Source organism: Petaurus breviceps, unplaced genomic scaffold (assembly GCF_028583685.1).
Source record: "Petaurus breviceps papuanus isolate PSGF00001 unplaced genomic scaffold, PetGlider_PUasm1.0 400, whole genome shotgun sequence".
NCBI lineage: Eukaryota > Metazoa > Chordata > Mammalia > Diprotodontia > Petauridae > Petaurus > Petaurus breviceps.
This window is the reverse complement of record NW_027186316.1, coordinates 5,497,476-5,519,723: the sequence shown is the minus strand read 5'-3', so window position 1 is coordinate 5,519,723 and position 22,248 is coordinate 5,497,476. Positions and strand designations below refer to the sequence as shown.

Genomic DNA, 22,248 nt, shown 5'->3' with positions numbered 1-22,248 from the left:
TTATTTATTTATTTATGATAATGGCTCATTATTGGTAGCAGCCAATTTCAAAAAGGAAAAGGGGGCATTTTACCACATGCTGAATAGCCATCACTGGAATTTCCCAGGAAAGTTGCAACTAACTAGAAAGGCAACAGGGAGATTCTTAATGGATACACACACACACACACACACACACACACACACATCAGCATATTTCTAAGCATAACCTATGCACAAAATGTGTTACAAAATAAGAAAGGTATGATTGGGAAAAAGAGGTGGTTTGGCCATAGTTTGAGACAGACAGATAATGAATGAATGAAAATGCCACACATATTAACCACTTACTATGTGTCAGGTCCTGCACTGGTATGCACAAAATATAAAAAGAAGAAGACCTTCAACTTGCTGGGTAGATCTTCTATGGAAAACATGGAGAAGAATCAGAAGACAGGATAAGGTGTTGGTAGGTTGCAATTTATATCAATGAAGGCAATGCATATTCAGATAATCAGATATCTCACCTATCAAAACGCCTTCAAAACTCCCCCTCTAGCATCCTAAGATCCTTGTCTCACTTATCAGCCAAGAGTGAGAAATATGAAATTTGTGGGACTACTCACAAAATCTTCACCAACACTTCTGGGAAAACGTGATGCTATTAAAAACCACAAGCAAGGGGCAGCTGGGTGGGGCAGTGGATAGGGTACCAGCCCTGGAGTCAGGAAGACCTGAGATCAAAACTGGCCTCAGACATGTACTAGTTGTGTGACCCTGGGCAAGTCACTTAACTCCAATTGCCTTAAAAAAGAAAATTTTAAAAAATCACACAACTACAAGCATACCCCATGTTCATGCCCCACCCCAACTTTCTTTTTTTTTTCCTTTTCACAAAGAATGACTGAGTAGGGGAGGGACAGGGATATATTCTGAAATGAAGCTGATGCAAAAATATGAAGGACCAATAAAAATGTCTTAAGTATCAGTTCAAAAAAGACTAAAAAATGATCACCTTTAAGGCCAGGGACTTTGACCAAATCACTATAACAGTACCAGGTATAGTCATTATTCACTACAAAGTGAAACTTGGTTTGAAATTGGATCCTATCCAAGAGGGTTTTAATTACTTACACAGGAAAGGCAGTCCCATAACACAGAACTCTAGGGCAGATTTATAGGTGAGACTCTAGCAGAGTTGACTCTATATGATATGAAAAAGCAAAATATATGCTTGCCCAAATAAAATAATACATAAATACAATAAAACAAACATAACCTTCCAACACAACTCTCATAGTAGCCAATTACACCTGAACACTGGATAAAAAGTTTTATTTGCCAGAGATTCCTAAAGAGCTTTTATTTTTGTGGATTTCAATAGAGACAAAGTAGGACAATCTACCCAAAATGGGGGAGGAAGGAAGAATTTAAGCTCAGTTTTAGAGGCTCTGATGAGCTAAGCAGCACCCACAGAGATTTGATGTTAACTTATATTGGTTGGTATAATCAAGAAACCAGTCATGGCTATCTGAAACTAAACTGGTTTAACCTCATGAGAACTTTTCTAAAAATTCCTTTGTTTTTTTTTTCTTTCTTTTTTTTTGTCCCTGCAACTTCAATAAAAACAAGATGCCAGATTGCTTTAAACATTTATTTTAAACAGACTGTAACGTTCTTCTGTCTTTTCAACCGGTCAATCAGACTCCATTTATTTTTACTACATCTTTTCCTCTAGCATACTGGTACTTTTACTGATCCATTTGCTATCAAAACAACCAGTTTCCACCTGAAAAATTTTTTTCTTTTTCTTTTTTTTCTGGGGGAGGGGTAGGGCAATTGGGGTTAAATGACTTTCCCAAGGTCACACGGCTAGTTTTGTGTTAAGTGTCTGAGGCCCGATTTGACCTCAGGTCCTCCTGACTCCAGGGCTGGTGCTCTATTCACTGCAGCTCCTAGCTGCCCCTAAAAATATATATTTTTGACAATTAAAAGAGAACTAAAAAAAAGTATCACTCTCTAAAATTATTTTTAAAAAATGAAACTAACAGTCACAAGATAAAAATCACTGGCCAAGACCAATCATCCTCTAGGTAGTGCTTTAGCCTTAGGAGTTATTTCCCATCCTGCAATAGAAGGGGGTGGGCAGAAGTAGAGCAGCACCACAGGCCCTAACCTACCAAAAGCCTTTCTTTAAATCCTCTTAATTCCACTGCTTTCTCCTTTTAATTATTTTCTAGCTATATAGCTAGCTTTGTTTGTATGTTTCTGTTATCTCCTCCATTAGATTATAAACTCATTGAGGGCCAGGGATTGACTTTTTCCTCTTTTTTATCCCCAGGGTTATCTAGGCTGTAAACGAATGTTGATGGATTGATTCTCCCAATACTATTCTGATACTTTAGAGCTGTGTGGCCCCAGGCAACTCACTTAATCCCTAAATATCTCAGTCTGGTAGGAAGTTCTTAACCTTTTTTATGCCAGAGGGTGAGGCTTAGAGACCTCTTCTCAGAATCCTTTAAAAAAAATGTGTAAAATAGTTACAAAAAGAAACTAATTATACTGTTATCTAGCTATCAAAATTCTTAAAATATATTCAAAAAGTTTATGGCTGCCAGGTTAAGAACCCCTGTAGTATAGAGAGCCAAAGGGCTGTAGAAAATGAGGGTTGGTTGATTTTGTTTTTTAAAACTATGCTGCTTTACTATGATTTCCTTTCTTTACTAGTTCTCAGGATGCTGGTAGGAACAGCTCCCTGCAAAATCTGCCACTTAACAGGTCAACTCCCAGTGGGAAGCAAAGGGCCAGATATGGTATCAGAGGACCAAGGTCTGCTGGGAGGCTACCTGGAGTTCTGGGCAAAAGCCTAAAACTCATCTTTAAAGAAACACAAGGACACTGACCTCTTGGAAAAGTCCATTTGGCTTAATCAAGGATGAGTTCCATCAGACTAAACTTTTTGGACAGGATTACAAAAATAGCTCAAGAATGCAGTTGATAGGTGTGTGCCTGGATTTTATTCATTTTGAAAAAGACCTAGATAATAATAATTAATAATAATAATAATAATAATAAACTAATTAAATTCAGAACTGGATGAGTGGCCAGACTACAACAGGAGTGGGGATTAATGTTCGATGCTCACTTGGAAATAAGGCTATAGTAGAGTGCCTCAGGAATCTGTGGTTGGCCCTGAACCGGTTAACATTATTACCAAATGACTTGGATAACGGCATATACATCATCCTTATCAAATCTGCAGATGTCACAAAGCTGGGAGGGATAGCTAACACACATGACAGGCTCAAAAAGACCTTGAGAGCAATAGGCCCGAGATGAAATTTGATAGTGCTAAATGCCTGGGTTAAAAAAAAAATCAACCTCACAAATACAAGATGGGGAAGACTTAAATAGAGAGCAGTTTGAAAGAAAAGAAGAAAACCTCTAGGGGGTTTAAGTGGACTGTATACTCAATGACTCAACATTATGATATGGCCGTCAAGACCAGCCCACATCTGGAATATTTTGGGTTCAGCTCTGGGTGCTGCTGGTAAGAAGGGCATAGATAAGCTGGAGAGAGTCCAGAGGAGAGCAGTGAGTCTAATGAGGATTGGCTGAAGGAACTGGGGATGTTAAGAAGAAAAGACAATGACAGCTATCTTCAAGGATTTGAGAAACTGTCACCTAGAAGAGGGATTGCCCTGACTTCTGGCCCCAGGGGGGCAAAGGGAAGTCGGGATAGGAGGGAGTTTCAAAAGAGGCTAATTTAGGCTTGATCCAAGGAAAAAACTTCCTAAGCTTTAAATACCAAAGTGGAATGTACTGCCTTGTCAGATTGCAGGCTTCCCCTCATTGGACGAATATTCAGGCCAAGGCTGGACTGGACCACCTGTCAGGGGAATGTTATAAGAGCTTGGGTTCTTAACCGTTTTTTTTTGTACAGGGACCCTTTTGGCAGGTGGGTTAAACATGCAGAATCCTTCTCAGAATCATGTTTTCAAATTCATAAAACAAAAAGACCGAGGATTACAAAGAAAACCAATTAAATTGAAACAAAGATGTGATTGTTTTCCCAGTCCAAATTGATAGGGCCCAGATTAAGGACCCAAGTTGTCAAGCAGAGGTATATAATAATAATAATAATAATAATAAATACAATAGAACATAGATAATGTGTGGTTTTTTAAGGCAATCTGTGGCCTGCAGAGTCCCCATTTCTATTTGAATGTGACTCCAGGTGTGGTGTGGATTGGACTAGGTCATTTATTTTCCTAACAGAAATTCTGGAATTCTGTGTTCTTGGTCTGAATCCCTGCTCCACTGCACACTTAAAAACTGTTGGGGGCTAGTTTCCTCCTTTGTAAAATGGGGGGAGGGGAGGGTTTGGACTAAATGACCTCTAAAGCCCTTAGAGCTAGCTCTAAAGTGAAGATCTCCTAAGACTGCATTTTTTTTTTCTTATACCTTAGAGGGGATATTTTTTTAAATCAGACATGGGTTGGAATAAATAGCTCATTATGTCTTTTCCGGAGCTGAGATTCTATGAGCCATTATTTTTTTTTATGGTCTACCTACTAATATCCAGTGGAATATTAAAAATTCATGCTTTAACTATAAAAAACTTTAACTATAAAAAGAGTATTTTAAAATAAATTTAATGGTATGAAGGTATCACTAATAGTTCTAGTCCAAAAATGCCTTTTAATTGAATTAAAACACAGAAAATAGAACATCTTTTTTTCATGTTTTTCTCACAGCACCTGCAATTGCAATAAAAACTTTTCGAAATAAGAAATTTAAAGAACCACCTTAAAGAGATTTCTTTTTAAAAGTCAGGTAAAATGAACAGAAATCATCCACTTTGTGTGAAATGTATTAAGAAAAACCCTTTTTTTTCATTACTACATTAATTCAAAAAAGGTAGTTTGGTTCTAATTGGTTCTTGGTTCAACATTCCTTGAAAAAAATTCATTGCATAACCTGTCATAATTTACTACTTTGATTAGTGACAATATAGAAATACTTTTAAAGCCCATTTATGAGTGAGAATATATTATTATGCTTCAAACTGCTGATGAAAAAAACTTTGTTAAGCAAAGCTCTAGTTTGTTTTTTTTTTTAAGCAATTGGGGTTAAGTAACTTGCTCAGGGTTACACGGCCAGTTATTTTGTGTGGGTGTTAAGTATCTGAGGCCCGAACCGATCCGGGGTCTCTGGATGCCAGGGCCGGCGCACTTACTTCGCCACCTGGCCACCCCAAAAGCTCTAGTTTTTGCTGAAATAATTTAAATTCAGAAAATGAAACCAAAACAAACCAACCCCACCCACTGTCTAGCACAACATTTCTGCCTTTATTTATTGTGACAGCCTAATCAATATTATATTTTAAAAGTATAACAGGCTGACTCCTTTAGTACAGAAGAGTATACATAGATAGGTATGAAAACGCGCTGAGGTCTGGGCTTGGCAAAATAAAGAATGCTTACTTGAGATATTATTAAATTATTATTGATATTAAAGATCACAGAACATATGAACAATATTGCTCTAAGGCAAACCCTATCAGATAATGAGGTGCACAGATTTAGAGGTCAAAGTATCTTAGAGTCCAATCCTATTATTTGACATGAGGAAAATGATTCACTTAGCTGAAGGTCACAGGTACTAAGTAGGAGAGATGGAATTTGAATCCAGACCTTTCTTTAGATCCCAATCAATAATCTAGGTTTTTAGAGCTAAAAAGCCATCATCACTTGGAGCTCAAACAAAGCCAGGTGCAATAAACCAATGAACTAAAATCAAGGAGTAAAATTCTTCAAAGAATTACTATTTTAATTGGTCTGCTTATTCCCTCCCCAATGAAGACCAAAACCCCTCTATGCCTTAGTAGTGGGGTCTTAGAGAATCGTTACTAACAACAAAAAAAGTTATCACCCTAAAGTTAATCTTTTAAGTGATAAGTAAGCTTTTCCAAATTTTGCTAGGCTGGTCCTCAGGTGACAGATGTATCACCGGGACCTCAGATTACAAATGGACCAATCTCTTCCCCCTCCCCTCAATAAGTACAATTTTACATAAAGTCACCAGCTTGTTGTTGGTGGGGCAAAGATTAGAACTTGGGTCTCCAGACTTGTTGACCAATGTTCGATTTTCTATGAGTTTTCCCATTTCCTCCTAAATTCTTTCCAACACTGCCCTGAGAACTTCCCCTCCCTACAAAAGCACCCCTCATTCATAATCAATTACGTTTTATTACATATTAAAGGAAAGTTCAGATCAACAGGATTTATTCAAGGTTTATATCATGTCACAACGTCTATGAGGTTCTTATGTTTCAAATTATTTCTCTAATCAGGACAAATAATAGCCTATTTGTATGTCCAAATACATAGAAATGATGGTTTAACGACGTTTTCATTTCCATTACAATCAACTGGCACGGGCTATGTTAACTATAGTAGGGGTGCTGTCTTAAATTTAGTAGCTTCAGTCTAAAATATAGGCTTCCTTAGCGGTCCCCCCCAAAGTCTGTTTCTTTTATTTGAAGTCTCTCTTACCATGCTTACTAATTTTACTTACAATCCTGGTCCTCAACTTGTAGTGGAACAACACAGACACACACAGACACACACACATGTGTGTATATATTCATATACACACAGACACACACACATATACACACACATATTCATACATACACACACATCTAGGACCTTAAGCTTTCTTTTCTAAAGCAATGTCAAGAAAAAAATTATTTGATATGTTCTCTCCCATCTGGTGCCTTTTCCCAGGCCCTGGAGAACGCTATTTCACCTCTGTCTCTCAGAAGCCTCTCACCATCCTTTAAAATTCAACCCAGGTGCTACTTTGAAAGGATTTTTTTCCTCCCCCTCTCCTATTTTTTCCCCCATTATATTTGATTGGGACTCCTTCTTTGAGTCCATCACTCTGTACTTTATATTATATATAGTATCTTTCTGTTATACATACTGTATCTACTATTAGAAAGTAGGGTTTTTGAGTGAAAACGTTGTTTCATTTTTTGGTGATTTTTAGCATCTAGCATTCTGTAATACACACGGGAGTCACTTAATATGTATTTAATAAAATTACTATTTCATTTTAAACTAGAAGATAAAAACAAGTTAATTCCAAGACTATAAATTGCCTCTGAAGGTGATGGTTAACAATTACATTTCTATGACTCCAAGATCTGTAGCTTTTCCTCATAACCATCCTCCAAAAGGAGTAATGCAAATTTATCAATCCCATCTCAATGTGGGGAAAACTGAGTCTAAAGGATTGAAAATAGTTTACATGCCATGACCACACTGCTAGTAAAGCTAGTCAGTCTAGATTAAAACCCAGTTATTTTGAATCTCAAAGCATGCCCTCTATTTGCTACCTCAAGCTACAGGAATGAATTGCAAGTTTAGACACAGAAGGAACCTCAGAGGTTCATAGGATCATAAGATATAAGACCTGGAGAGGACCTTAGATGTCAGACAGTACAATCTGCTTCATTTTGCAGTTGAGGAAACTGAGGCCAAGAAGTTAGGTGATGTGCCCAAGATGAGGGAAACACTTCCCTCAGAGCAGAAGGAGGCTTTGAACCCAGACCCTCCAACTTTAAATACAGAGCTCTTTGCATAGGCAGCACACTACTTGACGTAGATAGTCAGATCTAGTTCAAGGATATTAACATTTCTTTGGAGTTAGGCAAATAGTCAAGGTTTTCCTAGGGTGGCTTAAAAAAAAAGTGTGGAAAGAGGAAGTATATCGAGCAGAATGAAGAGAGCATTTTATCAAAGGGAATAATCAAATTATTCTTTTACTTGGTCCAGCCCTTTCTAGTCCTTGGTAAGGTGAGTTGAGGCACTGGCTCTCGAGTCTGAAAACCTGGGTTCAAATCCTACTTCTGACAGATTACGCACTGTCTGTGTGACCTTGAGGAGGCCTTTTCTCCATCAGCCTCAGTTTCTCTCCTATTATAGGAAAGAGTTTAACTAGATGGCGTCTGAGGGCCCTTTCAGCTCTAGAGGATTATAGATCTGGCGCAGAAAAACATCTGAGGTCCTCTAGTCCAACCTCCTGATTTTACAGAGAAGGAAACTGAGGCCCAGGGAAGGGAAGAGATTTTCCCAGAACACTAGACGCCAAAATGGAATTCAGGTTTGATTGAATACTGACTTGGCCACTTACTACCTATGTGACCTTGGGCAAGGCAATTTACCTCCCCTAGCCTCAGTTTCCCTCTCTAAAATAAAATCACCTCGGTGGTGCCTTCTAGCTATGGATTTATGACAATAATGTGTAACCTTGGGCAGTCACTTCCACCTCATCTCCCTAGGCTTCAGATCGCCCCCCCCCCCATGAGAAAACTGTACTGGATGGCATCATTTTAATCTCAGCTCTAGAGCTCGGCTCCTAAGGGTGACCTTGGGCCAGTCTCTTGTCCACTCTGGAGGCCTCAGTTTCCTCCCCGGTAAAAGGACCAGCCAGCCTCGGAACCAACCTTCCCGGAGCCCACGCGGCGGCCCTCTGAAGCCTGTGTGTGCCAGGGTGGGGTTGGGCAGGTGCCAGCTCCGCAGCGATGACCCGCAGCCACCAGAGCCGGGGGTCCCGGCCACTACCGCCGCCGCCCTATCCCGGCTACGGCAGGGCTGGGCGGCGGCGGCAGCGGGGGGCCCCGGGTTGGTCCCTCCCCGGGCAGCCGAGGCGCGGCTAAGGAGGGGATGATGCTGCTGCGGAGGGGGAGGGGGAAGCCAAGGAGGAGACAGACGGAGAGGGAAGAAGGCTGGTCATCAGCCCCGTGTCCGGTGCCCGGTGCTCAGCGCCTGACCTCCCGCTGCCCCGGCTCCCTGCCGCGCCGCTCACTCGGGCGGGGATGAGGTGGGCCAGCAGAGGATGCCAAGCCGGAGCCGGAGCCGGAGCCGCATCTCCGATCGTTACTCACCCAAGGCGCTCCCGCAGCGTTCTCCTAGCCGGCCAGCCGCTCTCGCGAAGCTTTAACAGGGAGCCGCGTGCCCGCCACCGGAAAGGGGAGGAGGGGGCCGCAGAGGGGGGCCAGAAGAAAGCCGCCGAGGCGCGCGCTCCCGCTGCGACCCGCCGCCCTGCTGGGAGGGAGAGGGAGAGGAGGAGGAGGAGGGTGGGGGTGGGACCGGCAGCCGCCAGAAACACTGGCCTGGAGGGCCGGGCCGGCCCGCCCGGGCGGGGCGGGGCGGAGCCGGGAGAGAGCCAGCCTGCCAGGCAGCCAGCCGCGAGCGCGCGCCGTCCAGGCCGGGATGCCGGGGAAGGGAAAGGGGGGGGGGGGGGGGGGGGGGGGACGGGGTAGGGGGGGGGCGGGGCGGGGGGGGGGAGGAACCTAGCCGGCGGCGCGCACCGCTATCGCTGCCACCGGCTCGTGGGCCCGCCCCTTCTCGCTCCCCCCGCCCGTTGGAAAATTCACGCGAAGGGGCGGAGCCCAGCTGGGTTCCGACGGGGGGAGTAAGTCAGTTAACGGCTCCTGGGAGTGATTTCATCGCGTGTCAGTTACCCGTCCCCGGGCTTGGACTAGCCATGCCTCAGTCTAGGCCATTTGCATGACTAGCGAAAAATTACGCGCTGCCCTCTCCCGAGCTCGGCCGCAGCACAAATAAGGTCCATTACTGCCCCTGTACTTAGTGGTCCTCGGCCCCGGCTCCGGCCGCATCCTTTTCAGCCCACACCCCACCCCCAGCCCCAGCCAGAGGTCTAGGCCCAGCGCATCTCCATGCCCTAGCCCTATCCCCACCCCCAGCCCCAGTCCCAGTCCCACCCCCATCTCCATCCCCATCCCTATCCCCTCAGCCGCATCTGCCTTATCCTCAGGAAGCATCGATCACGCCACCTTCAGTTTCGTCCCATGTCATTTAGAAGAAGCTGGGCGAAGGAGGGGAGGGCTGGGGGTAGGAAGGAAACCAAGGCCGAGCCTGCCATGAATGTCCCACCTTGTTTGTTCCTCGTCATTCTCCAGGGGGTGTTGACAAGAGGGGAAAGCCGGCAGATAGCTCAGGCACATTTCCCTAGCACCGGACTTTGCTCGGGAACCAATAAAAGTTCTACCGGAAATGTAAAGGTTATGCAGAAGCACTCTGGGGTAAAATCGAGAAGGTGGTCAGTGGCATTTGTTTGGAGCTCTAAAAATAGCATCGACAGTCTCTGGTCAGTCCTTTGGAAGCACCCTGGGCCCGGGTTTATCTTTAACAGTATCTGTAGGACCTGAGGGGGGTTGATGCACAACATCCAGGGCCAGGGATGCCCAAAAAATTCTAGATGCAAACAACCGCATCCTTCAAGGATCAGCTGCAAAGAAGAGCGCAAAACCAAAATGGTCTAAAAAACTCACAAATAAAAGAAAACAAAACAAAACACACTGCCGTTCTCTCCAGTCTTCCCCTTTATAAAGTCGTCAATTTGCCTTTCTCTAGTAATGGACAAAAAAGGGAAAATTTCCTCCCTTCTGTCCTGCTGAGACTGCCTTAATTACCGTATTAGCATCAAGAAGGCAACAAAACATTGTCTGAGCTCTCACTGGGTTCCACGAAATGGCACATCACTGGGGTTACAGCCAAAAAGCAAAAACTGCCCTTAACTTTAAGGCTTTTACATACTGAGAAGGTAAGGATGGCACCACCATTTTTTGAGTTTTGAAGATAAGAAATTTCCTGAATTAAACCTGGGAAAAACAGAATTGGGGGGAGGGTGTTACCTTGGATTTCCACATATATATAGATCTAGATGTGTCTGTGTGGTGTATGCATATGTACCACACACATATATGTCTATGTCTACATATTTATATCTCTCTATATAGTGTAAGCTATCAAAGTTTTGGGACCCCTTGTGTGTGTATATATGTATATATACATATACACACCACATATATACAGATATAGATATAAACAACTTTTATTAGTTCCTAATCTGAGGTTGGGTCATTCATTCATTTTCTAAAGAGTCCATACAAAGAGAATAAAGGAGTGATGCTCATCCACACTCATTATTCTACTTGATTCATACCAAATTCTTCTTAGGCAAAAGACAGTCACAAATAAGGTAAAACCACAACACAGTACTGATCAGTTCCAGTGACTGCACACAAGAGTAAAGAGGGCTTTGTAAAGAGGGAGAGGGAATCTTAATTCAACCAAGGAAAGAAGTCTACTCTTCTCTGAAAGTTCAGGTCCTGCTGTCTTGGGATATTGACTTCTTAACCACATTGCAGTGGCTCTGAGGGTCTCCTGTTTTACAAAGACCAGAAAGAAAAAAGAAAAAGAAAAAAGGAGGCTATACGGGTGTTGTTTGTAAGTGTGGTTAAGGAAGTCACACTCTTCCAGGCTTCTCCCAGAAACTTGGAGACTTCAAACAACAAACTTAATTGTCCTGTATTTTTTTTTTATGAGATCGCCTTGTAATGTCAGAAACAGGTAATCATTTCTCAACAAGCATTGTTAGAGTGTCTACAGAGTTGAAAGTAGTGTCATGGACACTATGGTTCTAATAAAAAAGAAAAGGAAAGCACAGCCCCCTGCTACCCCTACCCCAACTTCCAAGAGCTCACTGTTGAGAATATCAAACATAGGCATACAAATGCCCACTTGTTCAACTAAAAATTTTGCAAAATTGATCTGTTTCAAATATTGATTGTGTCAGCAAAGTCACCCCCCCCAAAAAAAACCAACTGTAAATGACCTGGATAGGAAAAGAGTACAAAAAAGATTAGCAAAATAGACTGGGGTACTTGTATGCCCTGGGCCAGGTCTGAAAATTGTTGCCTTTTGTCTAGGGGAGACTCTTGGGACGACACTGTAACACATAGAACTTCACAGATCACAAAAGAAACATCTCCATGCCAGGAAGAACGGTGTTTTTCTGGCAATAAAAAAAAAAAAAAAGATTTGTTTGTAGAAGTTTGAAATTAAAAATACATTCCTTGTTGTGTCCCCTCTGTCTCTCCCACCCTAGACTCGCCCCCCCTCTTGTTTCCTAGGCAACTAGTGTTCTGATGCAAGAGATTTGGGAAAAAAGAAATGAACGGGTAATGTTCCCAAGAGTTTCTTGTTTTCCCATGGGAAATTGCTCATTTATCAAAAACCTCATAAGCTCCTTAAGGACTGAGACTATTTTACTTTTCTCTCTCTCCATTGCCTAGCACAGTGCTTGGAATACAGTGGGTGCTTAATAAAATCTTGTTGACCTAATGAAATCATTTTTATTGGTAAAAATTTGAGGGTGTTGATCTTGGACCTATTAAGATTAGGAAGCTAGGGGCAGCTAGGTGGCACAGTGAATAGAGCACCGGCCCTGGAGTCAGGAGGAAGTGAGTTAAAATCTGGCCTCAGACACTTAACACTTTCTAGCTGCGTGACCTTGAGCAAGTCACTTAACCCCAATTGCCCTTCCAAAAAAAAGGATTAAGAAGCTGTCCGAAGTGCCTAACCATAAATGGGGGGGGGGGGACATGGAGGGAAGGAAAGGAATTTAGAATCAGAGGACTCAGGTTCAAATCTCACCTTGGTCCCTATCTATGGCTCATGGGCAAGTGAGTCCCTTCACACCTCTGGGCCTCAATTTCTCTACCTATAAAATGAAGGGGATAGATTAGATGGTCTCTAAGGTTCTTGACTCAAATTCTGAGATACTAGGTTTTGGATCATCTTTTTTTTAATGAAAAAGTATGGGAGTGAAGGTCAAAAAACATTAACCTTGTTTTTTTCCACTAAAAATTAATTGTTACTTGGAGGAGTTTATGTGACTGCCCAAATTAATTTGCCTTCCGCTAAATTGGCACCATTTTAGAGAAAAAGTGAGAACAAGGAAGAGGAGCAGATGCCCAGGGCATTAATCTATATGAAGAAGGATTACCAGTCTGGCATGTGTTGGCTGCCCAGAGTCCTGAAAGCTCTTGGAGGTCATTCAACATAATTTTTGGAACTCTCATTATTTGCTGAGAATAATAATACCTTACATTTATAGGACACTGGACTCTTTACAAAGCATTTTTACATGCATCATCTTATTGCAATAACCCTGCAACATAAGTTCTACAGGTTTCAGCCCCATTTTACAGATGACAAAACTGAGCATCAGATGGGGAAGTGAGTTGCCCATGGTTCAGTTAACTGCATTAAACCAGTGAGCTACTCAGGACTCTCCATCAATTCAATTCCCCCATTAATCAACACTAGCAAGGGCAAAGCCAGGGCTCAAAACTTGATCTTCTAACTTTAAAAAGCCCTGACCTGGGGCAGCTAGGTGGTGCAGTGAGTAGAGCACTGGTCCTAGAGTCAGGAGGACCTGAGTTCAAATTCGACTTCAGACACTTAACACTAGCTGTGTGACTTTGGGCAAGTCATTTAACCTTAATTGCCCTGCCTTCCCTGCTCCAAAAAAAGACCAAAACAAAAAAACCCTGACATCATAAATCAGGTGGAAACAGCACATCTTATCATATAAAACAGCCTGGAAAGCATTTACAAAGCAGTGGAAAGAATGTTGGATTGCAAGTAGATTGTTTCATTCTTTGTACTTGTAACCGAGCAATGAGCACAGCGTTTGGCACATTGTAGGCACTCTAGAAATACTTGTTGATTGATTGCTTGTCTGGAATCAGAGGTTCTAGGTTCATATCTCTGCTCTGCCACTTACTATGTGTGACCTTGAGGAATTTAATGTCTCCAGCCTCAGTTTCCCCATCTGTAAAATGAGGAGGTTAGACTAAATGGACTCCAAGGTCCAAGTCTACGATCCTGTGAGTGATCATGGGCTATTCACTTCACCTATGGGAGACTCGGTTTCCCCATTTATAAAAAAATCAAGAAATTGGACTAGATGACCTTAAAAACTTTATTTTATAAAAGCTTTAAATCTTTGTTCCTAAGTACAAACCAATGCTCAATCAATCAGTGAGCACCTGCCAAGCACCACGTAGTACAAACTATACTTACAGAGAATAGATGAAAGATACTGGTATGATCAGGGTCATATGAAATGAATCTATTTTCAGTAGCTACTAACTACATTTTTTTCCATTTTCTGAAACAGGTAGCCTGGGTACCTCTTGGCACTAAGGCAGTAATACCCCACACTATAGCACCGAGTCTCTGACAAATCCTTCCCTATTATAAACCCTTCCCAGTTTATCAAGGACAAAGCTACCTTTGTCAGATTTTCCCATGGGTTTTGATCATTTAAACTTTAAGATATGTTGTTGTTTTCACTGTTTTCATTTATGTCCTACTCTCTGTGACCCCATTTGGGGTTTTCTTGGCAGAGATATCGAAGTGGTTTGCCCTTTCCTTCTTCAGCTCATTTTACAAATGGGGAAACTGTGGCAAACAGGGAGAAGTGACTTGCCCAGCATCATATAGCTAGGAAGTGTCTGAAGCTGGATTTGAACTCAGAAAGAAGAATCTTTCTGACTCGAGGCCTGGCACTTTATCTACCCACTGTACCACCTAGTTGCCTCTTATGGTGTGTAGCCACCATCAAAAGCCCAAGTCTTAACCTTCAGTAAAATAAGTGGTTTGTTCTCTAACACCAAAGATGACTGGGAGAGTGAAAAGGGCTGGATTTGGAGTTGGGAGAGACCTGAGTTCAAGGCCTATCTCTGGCACTTACTAGCTGCACAATCATGGACAAATCGCTTAGCCTTAGTGTCTTCACATGTTAAATGGAAATCAAAGTACCTGACCTCACAAGGTTGTTATCAAATGTGATCAGATATTAAGGTGCTATAAAAATGTCAGCTATTATTAGATCCTAATTAGATTGAATTTCTACTTTTTTCTAATAGCCTGTAATGTAATGCCAAGCAAAGGCAACTTCCCAAGGCTCAAAATACCGGAATAGGTGCTCTCCATTTTATTCAGTGACAAATTAAGAACAGAGAAGATCAAAACATGACATCATTAAAAATAAAATACAGCATTTACCAAGTGTGATTAAATAATCTCCAAGTCCTACCCCACCCCAGGACCTTACATTCATTCAATCAATTACAAAGTCCCTGTTCTAAATACTACTCCACCCCTAGGCTGTACATTCATTTAGTCCATCACAAAGCCCCTCTTCTCAAATGGAGATTAGTTTCCAATCATAAGTAAAGTACATTCATTTGTTCAATCATAGAACACAAAAAGGTCAAAAGTTCCCCACCCCTGGATCACAATTGAATCTACCCCAGAGTTACAAGTTTAAGCACAGCACTTAATACCCAAATGGAGGTCTTTTCTTCATCTTGACACAATGCAAGTTTCATGCCCAAAAGAAATTTGGCACATTCTCTAGATACCTTGCCTTGGGCCTTGGGCCCCCTTCCAGACCAAAACAAAAAGAAGGGGCCATAAATAAAGGACAGAAAGTGTTTGTTACCACCTTCAGGCCAGGAGGCCATTGGAAAAAGCTTCAATCTCTGCTTGCCATCCGATCAGTCAAGCTGGGGAAAGAACATTGCCCATGCTAGATTTTCCCCTAGGGTTCTTAGCTCAAGTCCAGCCCTGTTTTTCCGGGTGAGGGTAGGACAAGTCCCTTACCCTGTCTCTGGCTATACATGTTTCTCTCCCTAATTCTTTCTCTTTCACAGACAAGAACATTCATGTTTTTCCAATTTATAAAAATCTAATTTTTCTTTTACTCGGGTTGTCTTTATTGCCTTACTTTTTTTCTTTCAAACCTAAGGTTCAGACCTTAGCTCCAAGTGAGAATGTAGCCATTATCTGACTGAGTCCATTTTCTCTCCATAAACTTAAGCTTTGACCATCTTTAAGCTTCCAAATCAGTCCCTTTGCACAAAATGATTACTTACACAATTATCCTTTCCACATCTTGGGATTTAGGGGTGCAGCACCCCCACAATCTGGAAAATCTATGGATAATTTTTTGGCCCTCCCTTCATACCAGAACAGAAGTTTGAATTTTTTTTTCTCGTATGGGGTATTTACAGTACCTTATTGTAAAATCTGGGTTAAGTATTTGGTCATAGGCTATATGTAAGTCAATGTTAAGTAAAAATACTTTTTCTGTGTCATCTGAGGCTTCCACAAAACTCCCCCAAAATTCCCATTTAATTTCTTATGCCAACCTGTGATATATAGAACCATAATGGGGAAAGTCACAATGTGGAAAGGATAACTGTAAATGTATTTTCAGGGATGGTGTCAGTGAAACCTGGGAAGACTTATATGAACTCATGAAGAATGGATTGAGCAGAACCAAGAGAATGCTATACAAGGATGGCAACATCCTAAAGACTAACAAAATTGAAAGACTTAAGAACACCAGTCAACACAATGATCAACCATGATTCCAGAGGGTCAATGATGAATTACCCACCTCCTGACAGAGGGGGGGTAGCTTCAGGGAACAAAATGAGACCTGAATATTTTGGACATGAACAGTGACATAATTTGTTTTGTTTGACTATGTATATTCGTTATGAGGGTTTGGTTTTTCTTTTTCTTTTTTTTTCCAGAGAGGGGTAGGTGAGAGAGAGAAAAAAATTTTGTTAATTGAAAAAGTAAAATTTATTTTACAAATTAAATTATTTTCCATTCTTTCATTCACGTATTGTCTTTCTCTATTAGAATATAAGCTCCCTGAGGGCTTTTCTTTAAAAAAAAGAAAACAACTGTATCCACACCACTTAGCACAGTGCCTGGCACATAGTAAATTATAAATGCTATTGTCCTTCTTGAAGACATCTACAAAAAGGTCACTAACCCCAATCTATTGGAAGGCAATTTCTTTGTGTGGTTTTTTTAATTTGACAGGTGTTCGATATATAGTCTGTTGTTCCAAATTAAATGATCTATATGACTGCTTTTGTTACCCTTTAGCAAAAAGAAAGTTAGAGGCATATCAGGTTACAGATGGAATTCTATTTCTGACTGTATCATCTTCTGTAATTGGCCATGGGAAAAATTAGGCTATTTTCTGAAGGGTGAATGGATATAGCAGAAGCAAATGGACAGGTTCCAGTGTCGATAGAGTTTTGCATATGGAATTTTATTTGCACATTGCTGTTCAGTGGGAATTCAAAGAAAAAACTAGAGTAGCAATCTTCCAGGAAAGAACCATTGAGCCCAAGATATCATTAGCCCATTGAGGGCAGGGGAAAAGGTTCATCTTTACAAGCACGGGGCAAAAATAGGGAATTTAAGACTTGTTTGTTAAATTAATCATGTCATGCACTTAAGAATATGCTGATCTCTTTAAAATAATAGAAGAATAAGGAAACGTTTGTGAAAAATTATTAATGATGATACTTGGTATCTAATGCTTTACCAGTCAACAAGGTACAACACTTTATAGTGCTTGGCAGAATAATGCCAATTCACGTGGAGGAGCAAAATGTCTAGAATCTCAAGAGAAATAGTGAAAATAAAGTGAGAGTGAAGGGGGAATAGCACTTTCAGACCTCAAATTTGATTATACAAGAGTTACCATCACAACTTTTTGATACTGGTTTAAAAATTAAAAAGTAAACCAGAGGAAGGAAATAGATAAGGATGACCTAGGAACAGCTAAACTCAACAACCCAGTGTTAGATAAGCCAGAGAACATAAGGTGAGGACTTCCTGTTTGTCAAAAACTACTAGGAAAATGGGAAAGAAATTTGGTAGAAATTCGATTTAGGCCAACATTTTACATCATATGCCACAATAAGTTCAGAATGGATACATGAACTGAATAGTAATAATCATGCAGTAAGAAAGGGAGAGGAGAACAAGTCAGGTACCTTTCCTAGCTCTGACTAGAAAGACAATTCTTCATCAAACAAGCAAAAGAAACCATCACACAAGACAAAATTAATCATTTTGATTACAGGAAGCTGAAAAGACTTTGCAAAATCAATTAAATTAGGATAAGGAGAAAAGCAGGCGATTGGGGGAGGGAGTAAGGAGAGAGAAAATTGGGGGAGGGGGAGGAGAAGCCTACATTTCAGCATACCTGATAAGGGCCCCATATCAAAGATATTTAGCAAGTAACACAAACATGAAACATCAAAAGCCATTCCCCGGTGGGAAAGTGGGAAAGAAGACGAACAGCTTTCCAAAGAATTACAAACTATTAGCAACCATATGAAAGACTGGTCCAAGTCACTAAAAACTAGAAATACAAATCAGAGTAACTCAGAGGCTTCACCTCAGGAGCATCAAACTGGCAAAGATGACAAAATCTGCAAAAAGTCAATATAGGAGGAATGTGGAAAGACAGTTGTTTTTTTTAATATATATTTGCTTTTTGGAGGGGGAAGGCAGGGCGATTGGGTTAAGTGACTTGTACAATGTCACATGGCTAGTTTTGTATTAAGTGTCTGAGGGCAGATTTGAACTCAGATCCTCCTGACTCCAGGGCCGGTGCTCTATTCACTGTGCCACCTAGCGGCCCCTAACAGACAGTTATTTCAACCATTCTAGAAAGCAATTTGGAAGCGTGCTAATAAAGTAGTTAAAACTATTCATTCCCTTTGATATCTAGATCCTTCTATTAGGCATATTCCCTAAGGAGGGCAAAGATACAAAAGTATCTACTTGTTATGCTAGCAAAGAATTGGAAACAAAGTAGAAGTCCACGGAGTGAAGAATAGCAAAACATTATTGCATATGAATGTAATTGGGATACTATAATGTTGTAAAAAAGGATGACTGCAAAGGTTACAGAAAAGCATGGAAAAATTAAACCGACTGATGAAAAGTGAAGTTAGCAGAACAAAGAAAACAATACACACAAGTGTAAATGGGAAGAACAATGACAAAAAAATTAATTAAAATTTAAAAAATACATTTTACTAAGGTTGGTCCCGAAGATGAGACAATGTGTCTCCTTCTCTGCAGAGGTGGAAGACTCTGAATGTGGAACACTGCATGTACTATCAGACTTGATTGATATAGCAGTTAGATTTGCTGAACTGCTTTCCCCTTCTTTTTTTATTCTTGTTATAGCTCTCTATGTAGAGAAGTGAGGGTTATATTGGGAAGTGAAGGTGTTGTAAAAAAACAAAATACATCAATAAAATATTTTTTAAAATAATGGCATTCCAAATAAGTAACTAGACACAAAATAGTGAGGATTGCTTGGATATTTGGTGCCACAACACAGCAATTTAACTGAATACTATTCCCTGGACTTAAATGCCTTTCAGGTAACATATCAGCACTGCTCTCCCCTCCTACTTCCCAGTAGCTCTCTTTGATTTCTCAGACCTTGTTTCTGGGAATTTTGGAAAAGCTGCTGTAAGGTTGAATTTGGGTACATCCAGTCTCTGTAAATTTCACACACTTTAATAATTCAAGTACCTGTGATTTTGTAGGTGTGGGTAATGTCAACACTTATTTATAATGAGGGTACTATCAGCTTTCCAGGCACCTAGGTTTATAACCTTGGATTAATTCTTGGGTCTTTCTTAACCCTTACCCCTCATGCTCTATCAGTTGTCTAATCTTGGTGTTTCTGCCTCCACATTTCTTGAATCTTCTCTCCATTCACCCATTCACAACTCTACAGTTACCCCTTCCACATCTCGGAGAGGTTAGGGGTACGATACCCCCAAGATCTGGAAAATTTGCGTAAAGTTTCTTGGCCCTGCCTTTGTACCAGAGAAGAAATCTGAAATTTTTCTTTTTCTATTGTGGGGTGTATTTACCTTATTGTAAAATTTGGGTTAAGCATTTCTGAGTTTCTAAACTTTTTCTGTGTCATCTGCTGGCCTTCATGTGTCATCTGTGGCTTCCACAAAACTCCCAAACTATTCCCATTTATAATTTCTTATACTGACCCGAGATATATCGAAATGGAAAGGAGGCAAGTTAAGATATGGAAGGGATAAGTGTAGTTCATTACTACCACAATCGCCTTCTAATTGATCTTCCCACTTCCAGTCTCTCCTTTCTTTAATCCATCCTCCAAAGAGATGCCAAAGGGATAGTCCTAAAGCCCAGGTTAGACCATATTTCTCTTTACTTAAAAATCTTGGGTGGCTGCACATTGCCTCCAGAACAGGTTTCTTAACCATTTTTGGTGTCCTATACCCTTTTGGAAGCCCAGGGTAGTCTATGGACCCCTTCTTAGATTCCTTTTTTAAAATACATAAAATAAAATACAGGATTATAAAGAAAACAAATTACATCAAAATGCAATTATCAAAATATTAAAAAAAATAAATTCACAGACCCCTAATCTAAGATGGAATACAAACTCCTTCTGTTTGACTTCTGAAGCCCTTCACAAACTAACTCCAGCTTATTTTCCAGACTTATATGACTCCCTTTCACACACTCTGTTCCAGTGAAATTAGCTAATTAGCTGTTCCTGGAATTCTCCCACCTCTGTGCCTATACCTGGAATGCATTTCCTTCTTTTGGTATCTTAGAACCATCAGTTTCTTTCAAGGCTCAGCATCACCTAATGTCCTGCTTTCCCATAAGGCTCTCTGAACTTAACTATGTGGATCCTTTGATGACAGGTACCCACCAACATTTAATAAGCACCTACTACGAACTAGACATTGTGCTGAGGGTAAAAAAATGAAAACCAATACACTATCTGCCCTCCAGGGACTCACATTTTACTAGGGAGGAAATAATAGATGGGGAGCTATGAAGAGTGGAAGTAGAAACCAGTAGTAATATTGATACCAAAAACAAACAGACCAACCCCTCCCCCAAAAGAAAACAAAAAAAGAAGAAAAATAAAGAAGATAACATCAATGAAACATTTAAAAAATTCACTAAAAGGATTCCCTCCATGCATAACAAAATAATAATAGCAGCCCTTTGTTGTTGTATCAAAGAACTGGTCGTAAAGATGCCTATCTATTGGGGGATGGGTGGTACATGAATGCAGTGGAATATTACAGTGCTATCCCAATGAAACCACAGGGCCAGACTCTATCCCTAACCTTTCTTGTGCTTAAGATTGTGAAAACTTCCCAAAGTTTTTGAATCGAGATTTAAAGTGCTTTCGTCATAAGGATATTGACTCTCCTTTGTCATTGTTTATGTCTCCAGTGTAGAAATAAAAATATTGTCCCATGTTGGTTGGTTGGTTGCTATCTAGAACTCTTCTGGGTGAGTTGAATTGATCATTTCATCATGTGTTGTTTTTTGACCCTCAGAAAGGTTGGGAAAGCAAAATGATAGGGGCCTTGGAAGATAGAGATCACCTCTTCTTAGAGCTCATAGTAGATAAGGAGAAGGTGGAGTCTAAGACAGATGTTCTTTAGTCTTTATGAGAATAGATCTCAAAAAGTTTTCTAAAAGGGAAATCAGCTTTAGATGAAATTCTAAAGAAGCAAGGGTGAATAATCTAATTTAAAGAAGAAAAAAGTCAGGTTTTTAAGGCAATGGATTTAGTCATAATCAGCACATTTGCCAAATATCTTATTGAAATCCAGGCATACGGGAGATGAGAAAATTGTCCAAGAATTACAAAAATTCACAAATGGAGAAACAACATTGTAGTACAACTTTGCACCATGCCAAACACCATGAAAGAATAAGAAATTTATTTAGGAGGTGGAGATGAACCTGCTTCCATAGTCTGGGTACCCACCAGATTCAAACTCTGCTGAAAACCTTTGATCTATAATCCAGATGTTCATCAAAGGTCCCCTTAATATTCAGGGTGATAAAAGTGAGTTTTCATGATGAAGAATGACTCAAAGGTGTCAAAATCTCATGAACTCAGTGCCAAATCATGGAAAATAAGTGACTGTGACAAAAGGAAGACATGTTGCATCTTCTTTAAAAGTTTTTTTAAAATATATTTTATTTTGTCAATTTTTTGTAAATTACATGTAAAACAATCATATGTAAAACAATTTATGTAATTATGTGTAGATTATATATAAAGCAATATATTATGTGTAAAATATTTCTAAACATTCATTTTAAATTGATTAGACATGTCAAGTCATGAAAAACATTTACATATTAACCAAGGACATACTACATCTTAAAGGGATTTTAAAGATGTCAAATGCTATAAGGTTTATTATAAAAGTCAATATTTTTAACTGGGACAAGTCTCAGTGAATTTGCTCATCACTGTATAAAGTATGTAAACTTGAATATATAATACAATACAATAATAATATAATATAAAAGAATAGAATAGAATATATGTGATATAATGTAATGTAATAATATAATATAATGAAACAACACGTAACACAATATAACATAACACAACACAACATAACATAACATAATATATAGTAGGGAGGATATATGTATACACACATATATT

General features: G+C 40.2%; 1 protein-coding gene across 8 annotated transcripts in view; it reads right to left on the bottom strand.

Moving 5' to 3' along the window:
- Positions 1-9,097, bottom strand: part of ACSL4 (acyl-CoA synthetase long chain family member 4) — an 81,849-nt gene extending 72,752 nt beyond the window's left edge. For 3 of the 8 annotated variants that reach the window (XM_069100431.1, XM_069100434.1, XM_069100435.1), the window contains exons 1-2: positions 8,936-9,096; positions 331-403 (exon numbers count right to left, since the gene is read on the bottom strand). The gene's annotated coding sequence lies outside the window, so the exon portion shown is untranslated. Of the gene's footprint in view, positions 1-330; positions 404-8,935 lie in introns of all 8 variants that reach the window. The other 5 variants (XM_069100436.1, XM_069100437.1, XM_069100426.1 and 2 more) reach the window with 4 other exon arrangements.
- Positions 9,098-22,248: the final 13,151 nt, after the last annotated feature.